The sequence below is a fragment of the Dermacentor silvarum genome, chromosome 2 (assembly GCF_013339745.2).
Source record: "Dermacentor silvarum isolate Dsil-2018 chromosome 2, BIME_Dsil_1.4, whole genome shotgun sequence".
Classification (NCBI taxonomy): domain Eukaryota; kingdom Metazoa; phylum Arthropoda; class Arachnida; order Ixodida; family Ixodidae; genus Dermacentor; species Dermacentor silvarum.
The window spans coordinates 197,163,082-197,178,916 of record NC_051155.1 but is presented as its reverse complement, the minus strand read 5'-3'; positions in this window follow the sequence as shown (position 1 = coordinate 197,178,916).

Below are 15,835 nucleotides of genomic sequence, written 5' to 3'. Positions count from 1 at the left end.
ACTAATATATAACACTACAGCATGACATAACATAGAACATAGAAAAAGAAACACTGAGTGAGATTACGGGAAATCTGGACACCAATCCCACGGTACGCTTCACATGGAACAAGGCGAACGCATACATACCAACAAAGAAGAACAAAGAGTACACATGTCATACACCAACGGTCCACCGCACAACACACAAAAGGAACACCTTCATTTCTGGAAATAGGTCATCAATTAAACTCTATACTGCTGCTTGGAAAGTGCGCAGACATGTCTGTGGAACATGTCGATTTCGTGTGAGTGTTCGTTGGCGGCCTGCATAATCGTGGCCAAGGGATTCTTTGAGGCGCCAGAAGTGGACACATGAGGATGTCTAGACACCCTAGTTATTTTTCGCGGAATTCTTATACTAACATTATCCAATATTTATTTCCAATCAATGAGACCATTTGCAAGCTTGAATAATTAAGGTAAGTCAGCTTTCGTGTACGTCTGCAGTCCAGGTCTTCTACACCGAGCGGGGACTGAGAGCGAGGCTGTTGTTCACGGCCGAGTTGCGTGGAGCACCGATATCAATGTATAGAGAAAAAAATTCCTATGAACTTTGTCTAGGCTGTCTATCCAAATGACAGCGGCATATTCCAACCAAGTTAGGTAGAGGGATGTGTACAGCTTAAGAAATACACCTGCATTTCTGAATTCCCTCGACATTCGAGTTGCTGTGCATATAGGTGCGTATAGGCCGCGCTTATAGTGATACATTCTTTGTGGGTCGAGAAGGTAAGCTTGGAATCAAAGATGATTCCAAGGGCAGTAACTTCGCACTCCCGAAGGAGTGTCGCCTTGCCAAGGTGGTAAAGGAAACGGAACTAATCTGTCTTGCGTGCATACATATGACATTACTTTCGTCTTTCAGCCGTTTAGCACTGGTTTGTTTTGCACGCACGCAGCCACAAAGGCCGCGAATTTCTTTGAATATATTTACGTCATCTGCATAGAGCAAGAAAGACGAGTTCTTTATGACCTTCGATACATAATTTACAAAGAGACAGAATAGAAGCTGTCCAAGGACAGAGCCCTGTGGCACACCACTGGTAGCTATATGTACGTACGTGCTTGAGGACTGCCCGTTGGAGGTGACATAGCGCATTGTCGGTCTGACTGGTAGTCCCGCAGAAAAGTCATTCAAAGTGAAGAAACGCCGATTTCGTAGATTTTTGTCAGCAAAAGTGCATGACGGACATCAAATCCCTTGCTTAGGTCACAGTAAATAGTGTCAATTTGACTCTTGTTCTCGACCGCTTCTAATAATAATATCAATCGATCAATCATTTATCGTGGCCAGGAACAACCCCAAGGTCTAAATTCAGGCGCACTCATACATAAAAAAAAAAAAAAAAACTCCATGGGAATATAAGCAAAAAAAAAAAAAACATAAAAACAATGAATAAAAAGAACAAGTTTGAAAAGAAGACTGCCCATACAACAAAGCGCAAGATGAATACAAAAGAAAAAGGAGAAGGGCAGTTGAACAATGTATGAAACTGTGACACAACAACGCAAAGCTCGGAAAAGAACAATGACAGCGAGTTATGAAAAATCGCGAGATCGTGAAAATAAGCGTTATAAAGACTCTGTATTCTGCGGACGGTTGAGTGTTGATGATGGCAGGCAGGAACATGGAAATGTCTGTGCTATTTTAATTCTCTTTGTCGTCCGATTTCGCAGTTGTCTCCACCTCGTAACCGAGCCGAAGTAGCGCGCTTCTGCCTGTGGGAGTTAAATTAGAGAATCTCCAAACTGGTGTCATTCTGTAAATGCATTCCAAGTGGATATGCCTTGGAAGCTCACGTTCTACAATTCGCAAATTGCAATATGTGCCGTGAAGGAAGGAAGTTAATTAGTCGGATTTCTTAATTTAGTTGAATATGTGTTTCGATTTCTCGTGCAAGTAATCTCCACCTCCCTGAATAATCCATCTCAAGGACTAGAATTATCTGCAGCAGGCAATTTTTTTAACAATTCCAGAAAACTTAAATATGATCACCCCGACATTTGCCTAATATCCTGATATTGCGTTCTTCCGTGCTGTCTTGCCGTGTAGGACACAGCAAACCGGCTTATGTTATTATATAGCGCGGAATTCACACACAAAATAGTGACAAAGAGCGCACCTTCGTTCTGCGCAATAAAGCACTAAATCCCAGCATTAAACCTGTGCATAATGTCGACTCCATAGCACACTCTTAAAGAACACATATCTCTTAATGGAAGAGACTTTTTCGACGATTTATATATTTTCTTGGGCAGCTAGATGTATGTGCCACCGGATGGGGCGAGGCGGCTCATACCATGTGTCCCACGTCGCTTGTGCCAAAATTTAAAAATATACAAGTGCCACGTGGCTATACAGAATCAAGGTAATGTTTGCCGCTGCTTGGAGCAAGCCAGATAATTTGTTGCGTTTCGACTAATTACTTAATTAGTTATTATTAATTATTCATCTTCTCAAATATTATATTTGGAGCAATTTAAGATTGTCAATCAGAAAATTGTAGAACATCCTGAAAAATTCCCGATCCAGCTTTCTGTTCTACACAAAAGTATTTTCCAAGCCTAAAAGAAAGGCCGCGAAAAAATAAAAAATAAAACAATGGCGGCACATTCTTGTGTTTCGCGGCCTTAACGTGTCTAAATTAGATGTCTTAACAAACCTAAACGTGTCTCTCCGCCACTTAAACATTTCGTACATCACACGGGCTTTTCTTTCACATTTTCACATTCATTTGGCACATTAAGCCCTCTCTCTGCAACATTTGCTTTTTTTTTTTTTTCAACCGCCCACGCGGAGCACCGAGGGACTATGACTTCGTACCATGTCAATTGAGGTGCCCCCCCCCCCCCCCAAAAAAAAAAAATAATAAATAAAAAATAAATAAATAAATTGTGACATTTACCGACAATAAAAAATGAGTGTCGGATGTAGGAAAATACGACAGGCTTTAAATCTCAAACTATTTGAGGTACTTCCGGACCACGATGCTTACGGTTGAATAGACTCAGCAGAAAGGTTAAAATAAAGAGCTTGGTGGAGAGCCCCTTTCACATGATACGCTCATAAAATTTCTCTATTCACCTATCCGCATAAAACATCAGGCAAACATCGACTTTTATGGACTTTTTCTATCAATTTCTCCATGCATAAAACATCAGAGAGGGAGAGGGCGAGAGACGCCTGCCAGGCTAGTCACGATGCTAACGAAGCTAGTCAACAAACTTTTTAAATCATGAAAGTACTAACACAGGCTAGAGCAGAAACGTAGCAGAATAGTAGGCGAACACATAAGCTGACTGGAATGACATACATCGGTGGAGAAAAGTTTTGTGCATTTGTACCTTTCACTCCATACCTTTAGAGGGGCCATGACATCAAATTTTGGAGCTTTAATTATGCATTTCATGTTAAACCGTACATGTCCCACAACAGGCTGGCAAAATTTGAGCGCATTCGGTGCGGTAGAAAATTTGTATTTGAAATTTTCTATATAACTGTTGAACCGTACAGCCGTCTGGCAACAGTAAGTGGTGTTGCCAGACTGTTGGAAAAGACGGCTCCCTCGGAGTCCCAAAAGCCAATCTCAAAGGCCACGCTTTTGTGCAGTGCAAGCACCAGAAGCGATTGCAGAAGCTGAAAATACGTCATCGCCGCCATGCTCCGTGCGCCATGGCGGTCTGCTGCGGCTTTTAACCGAAGGAATTGAGGGCACAATTGAACGGCAACGCCCTTGCCACCCTTGCTTCGCCTTTAGGTGGCAGAGCGTGCGGCGCAAAACGCCAGATATGGTCTTGAACTGTTTCAGAGCAGACGACACGGCAGTAGCACCTCATTTCCTGACGTCACACAGTCCTTGCCAAAATGGCGGTTGCTGTCGGTGGGAGGGGCTTCGGGACTACGCTTTCAAATTGAAAATTTTAGTTTAAATGTGCGCTGAAAGCACATGACTAGAGTGACACATGACCCCTCTACTCTCAGTAAGCTAGCGCTGTTACGGTACGGTGGCTAGCGATGCCGTATCTATATGAAGTTATGCTTCTAGCGTGCTTAAGTGCGCATGGCTGTGGCGCCATCTGGCAACCATAGGTAGAATTTTAACAGGGTCGGTCGCAGCCTCTGAGATGTGTCGGCGCAAATAGACTGCTGTTACGCAGAGTTACTAGGGTAATTTTTTTTTAACACTGGCCACACGAGCGTCGCTAGTGTAGGAAGTCGCCATTTTTTTTTTTTTTTTTACTTGGTGTAGAAAAGTGTAGCTTCGCTCACCTACACGAAGGCATTTTTATAGCTGTAGTGTAGCATGAAAACTCGATGAGTCAAGGAAGCAGACGACAAACAAGCAGGCTGGCGTTGCAAACGCGTGGCGCCATTTTGTCCATGACTGTCGACCACGGTGGAAGAAGATAGGTGATCCGACGGCGGCGCGAGGCGCGGCCACTTTAGTGTGACTCTACGCACGCCGCTGCCTCAAGGGGCAGCACCTGTTCTGGGGGCCACTTTTTCGCTCGCTTTGCTGGCGCTTTTATGGGCACGCGCGGCAGAGGTGCTTTATTTCGATGCATATATGTCGTTAGCCTGCTTAAAACGACTCTATTTGGTTGGAGGAACGTCCCTTTATATTTCTGCCGACATTCCGATTGACTCCGATGCGGCGAGCAGCGGCAAGCGCAGCGCGCCGTCTGCTCGAGCAGACGACGCGTCTCTCTCGTGTTGGAAATGATTGTATTTTGACAGTAAGTGGCATGAACCCTTCTAGCTGCTCAGGATTTGGCGTCTGAATAACGAAAATTTGCATATGTTTAAGTATGGGTGTTTAAATGCTGACGGAGGTCGTAAATTATCCACTCTTGTGCCGCTGCTGCAAGGCCTCCTGAACACGTGCTGCTCCTAGCGGCGGCGCTCACTTCCGGTCACACGAAGTGGCCGCTCTCTCGCCCCAGTGCGGGCGCGCCGTCGGAGCACCTTTCTTCTTACATCGTGCTGTCGACGCTGATACAGACGATAGTGAATATTCGCTGCTAGGACTAGCAACCCTACTAGGGTGGTAGCGAAGTGTTGGCGAGATCATGCGTCACAGAGAAAGGTGAGCTAATCTTGCGCACCCACGGTGGGTGCGGGCTGTTTCAGACTCCACGCTGTATTACGATCTAAGGTGCTGGTGTTACTGGTATCATTGTACTTCATGGGACTGTATCCACTTTGCATAAAGTTTGACAGATACAGATAATGCATGTTCATGTTTGAGTTTCATGTGATGAGAAATTGCATTGAGAATTTGTGTTCATGCACAGCGCATTCGCCATGCATTTCGCTGCAGTTTGTCTTAATTGATTTGTTGATGAAATGAAAATCGTACATTGGTGTTTAGTTTCAGGCAAGGGCATATATGCAGCCAGTAAGTGCGAAGGCGACGTGCGGAATCAGGAGCTTTTCGTCTGCTGATGCGGAAGACTACACGCAGTCTGCTCTGATTGGTTACAGCCCCGTGAGCCAAGTGCAGCACACGACGTCATAGCCCCTGCCCCGCACTACACTCGTCTCCGCGAGCCTGCACGAAGTGTAGGTAAAATCATCAGCCTATATTTATGTCCACTGCAGGACGAAGGCCTCTCCCTGTGATCTCCAATTACCCCTGTCTTGCGCTAGCTGATTCCAGCTAGCGCAAGACATAATACCCCTAAAATGCTGACTTGTTGGTTATACTAGGGCTTTTTTTTTACCTACACTGGGCAAGGAGGTTATATTTAACTTCCTTGACACTGCATGGCTACACGAGTGTAGCTAGTGTAGGAAGTCGCCATTTTTTTATCAGTGAAACCGTTTAAGCCAGCCGTAATTTGTGGTTCGTATCAAGAAACTATCATCAGCAGCAATTAATAAATAAATAAAAGGAAATAAACTTTCTTGCCAAGGTGGGATTCGAACCCGTGTACCCACCGTCAGCGTCGTAACAACTAGGCTATACAGCCATGCTTGCAGAACATGCATTTATGCGAACCATATGATTGCGTTCGGGCGTCGTCGTCTTCATCCACAGCTGGCGCGTTCGCACGCACTCGTGCCAATGCTCTGCGAGGTGAGGAAGAGGTTTTGCGCGCTATGCTCGGGAGAAAGATAAAGAAAATGAGAGAGAGATATAGAGACGCATTCACGGAGCGGGTCTGCTGGAACGCGTTGTCGGCATTGGAACGCGGTGTCGCTGTTGTAAGCTGCGCTAAGCAACGCGCAGTGACGGCCGTAAGTCCGAGACGCCCGACAGGGCATTATCATCATCATGAGTAATAAGATGAAAAGGAAAATGCTGGGCTACGATCGCTCAGCTTGGCTGTTTCAAGCCTTGCGCGGCCGAGTGCAAGGTTAAGCTTTTTTTTTTTTTTTTTACTTGGTTTAGAAAAACGTGTAGCCCCACCCACATACGCGAAGCCATTTTTTATAACTCTAGTGTAGCATATGAAAACTACATACACTTTCTACTGTGGGCCTCTTCGATTATCCGTCCCTGACCGTCCCAGAAAAGGAGGTTACTGCTAGGGACTGCTGTGCCGCATTCGACTTTGCTCGGACAGCAATACGAAGCTCCGCCCACTATTCCGAGAGTTGTCAGAACCAACTATTGGTCAGAACCGCGTTCATTTCTCCGCGGACCGGAAGTTCCGGACTGCCCGTGGACTGCATGCCTGCAGAGCACTGTTGGAGCTGTCAGCAAATGTTTGCTCGGACAAGCGCAAGTAGCTAGCAGACGACGGCTGTCTTTAAAAAATGGCGCAGTTTCACCCGAAAGGCGAAGCATCAATTGCGATAGCAAATTAGCAGATAGCTACACGGAGTAAGGATAGTAGTTTTATCAGCTGTGTAAACTTGGACATCAGCAGCAGCAGCAACGCGCAGAACTGTTTTCGATGCGGTCGGTGTTTTGTCCGCGTCTTCAACGCGCGCGGCGTTGGTGACTGTTGCCGGCGAGTTTTCGACGAGATCCGAACGGGCACTCGTCGAACAGCGTCGGAAGTTTTTGCCACTTTCTCGCCTCGCAACGTTTTATTGCGATAGCAATTATATGGACACTCAAAGGCAGATTTCTGCCGTCGGCGTCGCCGTGAGGTTCCGTATGACGTCAATGGAGATGAAATCGCGCCGATGATAAGTGGTTGTTGAGGGAAAGGTTGGCGCTATCTTCTGCAGCCCTTGAGGGAGCACGGCTCAGCGCCAACGGGGAGGGGTAAGTGGGAGCGAAAGAAGGGATAGAGTGGAGTCGCCATGGCTGGGCGAAGCAAAACCGGCAGGCATAGGCGGCACGTATCAGGCCGAGATGGAAGGCCTTGGTGTGCTGCAGAGTCTGCAGGGGTGTTGTGCCAGACCGGTCAGGCCCGGGGTGGGGTGGGAGGCCGTGAGGCCTTCCCGCTTGTAGAAATGTCCTTAGAGGCGTGCGGAGAGCCCTGACGAGTCAAGGAACTCTACGACGCCTCGAAGTGCAGAAAGGTGGTGTCGGCCGGGGAAGAGGAGATCTTCCTCCTTGCCAGAGGGGAGGCCCAGGCGGCGGAACTCCTGCAGGAGTGGGCCCCGCTGCTGGAGGTACGCCGGGCAGGCCAGCAGGAGATGTTCGATCGTCTCCGGCTCCCCGCAGGAGCTGCAGGCCGGGGACGTCGCTCGTCCCAGTCGGTAGCTGCGTGCTGCCGTCCAGCTGCAGCCGATGCGGAGCCGAAGAAGGAGCGAGGTCTCCCTGCGAGCCAGGCCTCGCTGGGGGAGTGGTCGTGGGGGCCATCCCAGTGCCACCCGTTTGTCTGGGTGGTGGGTCGCCAGGTGTCGCCGCAGCCTCAGTCCTGTGAAGTCGCCCTCCGTCACGGCCCGACTGAGGGGCACAATCGCGCCGCGCGCCGAACGCTGTATGTGCGAGTGAAAGGGCGCGAGGGGCGCGCGCTTTCACGGGGAGTGAACCCACGGCGGAGAACAAACGCGCGTTCTGCGCCGTGCTCCCTTAAGGGCTGCAGAAGTAGGCGTCTCTTTCCTCCTTTACAATCGCCATGTATGTAGAGCGAATGAGCCTTCTTCCGACGCGCGAAAAGCCGTCGGGGGGAGGGGGAGGGAAGGGAGGTGACGTTTAGCTGCGGCACCAAGTGCCTATTTATATCAGAGGCTCCGGCAACAGTCATCAACGCCGCACGTATTTTGTGCGAACGCGGGCAAAACGCCGACGGCGTCGACAACAGTTCTGCGTGTTGCCGGTGCTGCTGCATGTCCAAGTTTATACAGCTGATAAAGCTACTATCATTACTCCGTATAGCTCTCTACAAATTTGCTATCGCAATTGATGCTTTCGCCTTTCAGGTGAAACTGCGACAACTTTTTAAGAGAGAAGCACAGCGGTCAGGCGCACATGCTTGCTTTTCTTAATGTGTGTCGCGAAATCTGCCATGCTCATTGCTATGCGCAGTAAGCAGGTAAATTTCGCTTTTCAGGTAAGTGAAACTAGCGTGCGAGGAATCATATCATATTGCATGTTTTAATTGAAGATTTGATTTTGAAGCAATTTTGAAGAATCGCAAGCGGCAATGGCGGGCGGATGCTGCTAACCACGCCGCCGAGCAAACTCAAGACATCGAACGCAAGCGTTTGTGGCTCGACAACTTGCCCCTCATCAGTGTGATCCGAACAAGCTTCGCTTATCATCCTTCTTCACGGAGTGGAATGACCGACGATTTTTATGTTAAATTCTTTTAAAGCCATGCATATGAAATGAACGCTTGAATTGTCTGCACTGCTTAAATTTTCCGCATACCGTACTCCGCCGCGTCACGGATGGCGAAAGCGGCGCGACCATGGAGAGCAAGCCACTGAACGATAGCCATTTTATTGCGATAGCAATTATATGGACACTCCAAAGCAGATTTCTGCCATCGGCGTCGCCGTCGCCGTGAGGTTCCGCATGACGTCAATGGCGATGAAATCGTCGCTGCGCGATGATAAGTGGTTCTTGAGGGAAAGGGAAAGGTTGGCGCTATCTTCTGCAGCCCTTGAGGGAGCACGGCTCAGCGCCAACGCTGCGCGCCGCCGAACGCTGTATGTGCGAGTGAAAGGGGGCGAGGGACGCGCGCTTTCACGGGGAGTGAACCCACGGCGGAGAACAAACGCGCGTTCTGCGCCGTGCTCCCTTAAGGGCTGCAGAAGTAGGCGTACTACCTTGGATGAAGTGAGCAGAGCAAATCTGGGAGCTCTTGGTAGGCTCCCAGATTTGAAAAACACCGTTGACGAGTAAACGTAATGCAAACAGTCGATGCTCCAAGAGCTACTCTCCGTCACACAACACACTGAATGCCACAAGTCGCACTTATATCGATATACCCGAAAAATAACACAGAATATGCGCAGGACGAGCGCGCGAGCGAACAAATACCAGGGCCGCGATTTTGTAGCGATGCCTTATGACTTATTTTAGAATAGTCTTATCTTCCACCGCTCACGGCCGGCTGATCCCGTTGATAACGCGAGCGGACCGTCGCTCTGACCACTGACAAAGCGCGATAAGCGCGAAAAGGCATTATTACTTTAAAGGCATCGCTACAAAATACCGGCACAGGAAAAACGAGCAAAAGGAACGGCTACCGGAAGTTTCCCAGGAGCGCCGGATGCCGGCGCACAGCGTTGCCAGAGCATGGGTTGCACGTGACTTCAATTCCGGCTTACAGAGCGAGCGAGCGCCATATTTAAGAACACAAAGTCGGGCTGCCGCGTGCTGCGCGCGCTGCTTGCCGCCGCGCCGGAGCTTCTTGTCGACATGGCAAAAGAAAACGTGCACGCGCTTTGCCCTTCGTACTATCAAGAGCTCCTAGGACCGACCCGGGTGCGTTACCGAGCGAAAATTGAAATGTGCGATGACATCGACCCCTACTAATTGCGCATCGGTAAGGACGCTGCAACGAACATCGATCTGCTGCCTGCCATGACACGAACACGGCGACATCGTCAGTTATTTGGTGCTTTCGACAAGCCACGTCACTCCGCAGCAGATGAAGGTCTACAAGTCACGACGGCCACAACTATACTGCATGCAACAGCGGATGGGTAAAGAGAGTAGCAGTTTGCATCGCAGCGTTTCATTATTCTAAGCGAGGTTAGTTGACGCTTTTTCATGTTACGGCCGAAGTAAATGTGCATTTTATTGCGATAGCAATTATATGGACACTCAAAAGCAGATTTCTGCCGTCGGCGTCGCCGTCGCCGTAGCCGTCGCCGTGAGGTTCCGTATGACGTCAATGGAGATGAAATCGTCGCCGTGCGCCGAACGCTGTATGTGCGAGTGAAAGGGCGCGAGGGACGCGCGCTTTCAAGGGGAGTGAACGCACGGCGGAGAACAAACGCGCGTTCTGCGCCGTGCTCGCTTAAGGGCTGCAGAAGTAAGCGTCTCTTTCCTCCTTTACAATCACCATATATGTAGAGCAAACGCGCCTTCTTCCGACGCGCGAGAGGGCCGAGGGGGAGGGGCAGGGGGGGAAGGGGAGGGAAGGAGGCGACGTTTAGCTGCGGCACCAAGTGCCTATTTATATCAGAGGCTCCGGCAACAGTCACAAACGCCGCACGCATTTTGAGCGAACGCGGGCAAAACGCCGAAGGCGTCGACAATAATTCTGCGTGTTGCCGGTGCTGCTGCATGTCCAAGTTTATACAGCTGATAAAGCTAATATCATTACTCCGTATAGCTCTCTACAAATTTGCTATCGCAATTGATGCTTCGCCTTTCAGGTGAAACTGCGACATTTTTCCGACGTCACCGCAGTTGTGCTCGTTTGGTTCCTGTAGAGAATGCCTGGTTTGTTTTCCTTTTGTGCGCTACGGTTTCATTGATTACAAGGGCCGCACGCGGCACCGATAAAAATGATCCGGCGGAAAAAAAGAACGCATAAATTGTGAGGATATGACCAGACCAGCAAAATGTCGGTAACTAAATGAAATCTAGAGCTGAACGCTCATTTCTGGAGTCTACTTCTGAGCTTGGTGAAAACTAGTAATGCACAAATAAAATCAAAATCATCTAGCTCCTTGAACATTTTAAGTACGGTTGTTGATAAAGCAGCATGGAACCACACAGCCAGCTATGTATTCAGCACATCTAAGCTGTCATTTGAAAAACAGCACTTAATGAGATTTCAATCAACCTTTCAGGTCAACCACTCCCAGCACCTACGAGAGTCACCACTGAAACTTGTGGATTTTGGCCAGAACAGATGGCACTGCTACTACCGCTCATTGTACTTGCATGGCAGGTGTAGGTGAAGCGTGTTCGCATGTTGCCGCGACACTTTTCACCACTGAAACTGCTGTGAGGCTGAGGAACTCTGTGACTAATTGCACAGTTAATGCGCGCCAGCCAAGTGTTCCGGCGCTGTTCGGACAACACCCTTGACAACACTAAACATTCTGGCTTGGCTGTGCCTTGTCTTTAGAAGCACGAGGTCTACTTCTTGTTCTGCAGGCGAAAATAGCGCAAATTGTCATGGCGAAGCAAAAGACGCCGTCCGCAGAACAGATCTCGTCATTGCTAACCTCCCCACTACGATTCCAGACAGCGGCAAGTGTTCTCAAACATGGCGGTTTCCGGTCCTCTCGTTCCCGGATGTGACGTCCGTGCAACCCACATAATATGCGTGCCGCGGTATCCGGAATACGGTAGAATATTCGAATCCTTCATATTGATGCTGATGCGTATGGTTGTAAGGCAGCGCGTCCCCAGCCACGGATCCACAAGTTTCTTCTACAACTGCGTTTTGCCTAGCACCTTTTATTTCCCCATGCCTTTCTTTATTTTCCCGTATGTTTTTCGTGCAAAGCTCCAGGAGGCACCTCAAATAAAAATTTCACCTGAGCAGTTGTGAGTTGTCGTTTTATTGCGGAGACCACTACTACGGATAGGAAATTTGTTTTGGCAGCGCTGTCAGCCTTTTCTGCTCCTACTAGCAGTTTTACGGGTGAATTGCAAGAGAAATGGTGCCTAGGTGAATCAGCAAGACAATAGTTTGGAATAATAAACCGAATAAATCCGCAAAGGAGGACCAAAACATAGCTAAACGGATCTTTAAACATTTTCTAACATAGGTATATATACATCTGTTTAGACCGATGACGGCCTTCGCTCCACCGTCACGACACCACAACGCTAGCGCTCTTCTGATATCTCACGTCATGTAAGAAGGGAGTCAGAGAAATGCCTTTTCACGCGAACCTTGACTCGCTACAGGTGATCTGCAAACAACGGGGGTGTTTTTATTTTTATTGCGATAGCATTTATATGGTCACTCGAAGCGCATTTTTGCCGTCGCCGTTAGGTTACGTATAAAGTCCAACGGCGATAAAACCGTCGCCGCACGCTGTGTGTGCGATTGAAAGCGTGCGAGGGTGAGCCGCCAACCGCAGCTTATTATGGTGTTTTTCACTGGTCGATCCGGAGCGGTCGCCGAAATCCTAGAGCGAGTGCTCGCAATTCACCAACCCTAATCTGCCAGCGGAGAGCGAAAACGCTCCGCGCTGGATCGTACCGGAAGTCTGCGCACACACGTCACAAAAAAAAAAAAAAAATTGCAGTGGCTTAGCTCAGCTATGCCAGGATATACGTAGCGTTAGCAAAGGTTCAGCTGATTATTCTTAGCTTTCCTGGTTGTCTAGATTGTCAAGGATTAGCTTGATTGTCATGCTTACTGCTGCTCCAATGACACACACGCGGTGTACGTATTATGTGGCACATGTATATAGCCTTCTTCTGTTCATTCCTCCTACGCTCAACCGCTAATTGCCAGGCAACTACTTCGGGATCCGATGAGTCAAGCTTCTCCGTTCTTCTGCGCTGTTGAGCAGCAATTTGCGCTCTCCTTCTTCATGGCTATACCACACTGGCAAACGCCAGTCAGAAGCGCAGAGGCTCCAGCGCAGTGTCAGACGGCGACTGCACAGCGAGCGCGCGCCGGCGCCAGTGCGTCTACCACGGCTACGACGTCACTCCTCTGGAATGCGCAGACCGGCGCCGGTGAGCCGCGCGCGGCGGCGGCGGAGTGCGCGAGAGGTGCCGGCTCCGGTGCGCAAGCCGTGTGACATCACTGATCCTTGCGCATGCGCAGCACGGCTCTTGATGTGCCGCGCGAAACGGGCTTGCTAGGCCAGTGCAGCTAACGCTACAAAAATCGACTTCCGCTCTGCATTTTTCCATAGCCACCAAGATCACCGTTCCCCAGCGAGCGAAAGTGACGTATAATTCTCGTCCTATTTCCGCCCGAATCCGCGCCTCGACAGAGAGTAGCGATCCGGCGCGGAACGAGTTGATCCGAAACGACCTACGAGAAAGCGCGAACCTGCTCCAGCTCGACCAGTGAAATTCGAATTCGCAGCCGTGGAGCAAAAAAAAAAAAAAAAAAAAAAAAAAAATGTGGTTGATCCCTCTTATATAGGAATCGGTATAGAACACGAAAGTGAAACGTATTTTTCGAAGAAACACCCCGTATAGTGTAGCGTTATAATGATAACTGTGCATACGATCGTTTGTAAGTGCAACGAAATCATATTCTTTCGATTACGCTTTGCACCTCAACCAACGCTCCGCAGAACGAAACGGGCTGGGACAGCCCATTGGCGTCTGTCGCACACGCGCGCGTTGGCTAGAGACGCCGCTCGGCATAGCACGGTCCGTACGGCTATCGCCGTCTGGTGGCCGCCGGCGGAAGGCATCATTCTCCGTGCCACCGGAAAGCCCGCGGTCGGCACACTAGTAAGTATATTCTAGGCACTATAGTCGTAGTGCTGAGACCACCGAAGCGTTCACTGTCGGTGCGCGTTAGTGTCATAATGCAGTACTTCTCTTTTCTGCTCGTAGGCGGCGGCACCGCCCCGAGCAAGAGCGCGGGTACACGGAGGAGTGTTAGATATATAAGGCGCGTCTGTGTAGCTCTCTGCAAATGCGTTTGTGGCGCAATGGGTTAAACGCTCGGCGATCTATCGTCGCGGACCGAGAGGTCTTGGGTTCGATTTCCAAATTTTGCATGTTTGTGGAACTTTTTCTTCTGGTTTCTTTCTTTGTATTATGTTCTATGACGTATTTCCGTGACGGAAATACGTCATAGAACAGAAATACGTCACTGACGTATTTCCGTGACGGAAATACGTCAGTGAAGTCTTGGTGGACCCCGGCATAAAACACTTTCGTGTTAAAAATCCTGCTCGAGATCGACCAGTGAAAAAAAAACACCGCATATCCACGGGGTGAATGATGATGAGTGGGCGAAGCTCCGGAGGGAATCATCGGTAAACCGTGAATCTTCCGTGTAATTCGCCCAGTCTCGCCGCACTAAATCGAACGATTGACTTCCACCAATGACACGCACCATATGTGACGTCATTCCTATTTTATAACAGCGCCCTTCATTATAATTGCACCATCTCCCGCTTAAGGGGACGCTAGCACAAACGCGTTAGAAACGTGCAGTACTCTAAGGGGAAGAGGCCTCAGCGTCTTACGCAGCCGTTTACACATACCGGAACGTGCACCGCGTTTGCCGACGCCATCAGCGTTTATGAATACGGGGGTAAGGCGGAGAGGCCACAGTGTCTTACACCAGCTTCTTGCACGGGCCGTAACGCGCTAGCACAAACGCGTTAGAAACGCGCAGTCTTTCGTTAATGTTGGGTATTTATTGCCATCTAGGTGCGTCTGTCCATGTGCGCTTCGTGGCGTAGTGGTTAGCGCCACGCGTTCAGAAGCGAGGGGTCCCTGGTTCGATTCCGCTACGGCCACAACTCTCGGATTTTTTTTTTTTTCTCATAAAAGTAGACGTGGCTACCTACTACGACGACTACTACTACAGAGGAGGGACAGACCCACACCCTAAGGAGCTTCGCCCCTAAAACGCCATAATCTCGCGCACGCGAGAGCACGGTGTAAGAATACGCATGGGCGAGAGGAAGGCGGCCGGAAGCGCGCCTTCGTTCACTCCAAACGTTGGTTCACTCGCGGTGACGCATGGGCGAGAGGAAGGCGGCCGGAAGCGCGCCTTCGTTCACTCCAAACGTTGGTTCACTCGCGGTGCACAGGGAGGAGGCGACGGAGACAGTAGGGGTGGGGGATGCGTTCTGCTTTTGGCGGCTGCTGCTGACGGAGCTGCCGCGCGGGCACCGCATCTTGAAAGCGATCTGCTATGTGGCCGAAGTGTGCGCCCGCGGGGTCTCATCTTCAAAGCGATCTGCGATGGGTGCGAAGTGCATGCGCCGAGTGCCGGTAGCTTAGCTTTCGACGTTCGCGTTGAAGCGAGACGAGAGACAGCGCGAAGGTCGATTTGCCCGCTGCTGCTGGCGCGCTTTCCAACGTTTTGACCCGTTTCCGCGGTCATCTAGCGAGATGTGTTCATGTTACCTGTACGCGCGTGACACCGTGCTTGTTAATTTAGTTAGTAACGGAACATTTAAACTTTATACGGCTGATAGAACTACTAGCCTTACTTTGGATAGCTATCTACTAATTTGCAATCGCAATCGATGCTTCGCCTTCCGGGCGAAACTGCGACTTATTTCTTTTTAAGTTGTGGTGTTAAATACTTCGAAATTGATTGTGTAATCACCATGAAAGAATAATTGATTAGAAAGTAGAAGAAAAAACAACCATGCGCCGCCGGTGGGATCCGACCCACGACCTCCGAATTTCGCGTCCGGTGCTCTACCAACTGATCGAGCTACGGCGACGGCTGTCCAATCTTCAACTTTTCTGGGTATTGATGTCTAGTGTAAGTTAATCTCGAGAGTATTGACCAGCGCCTCCCTCCT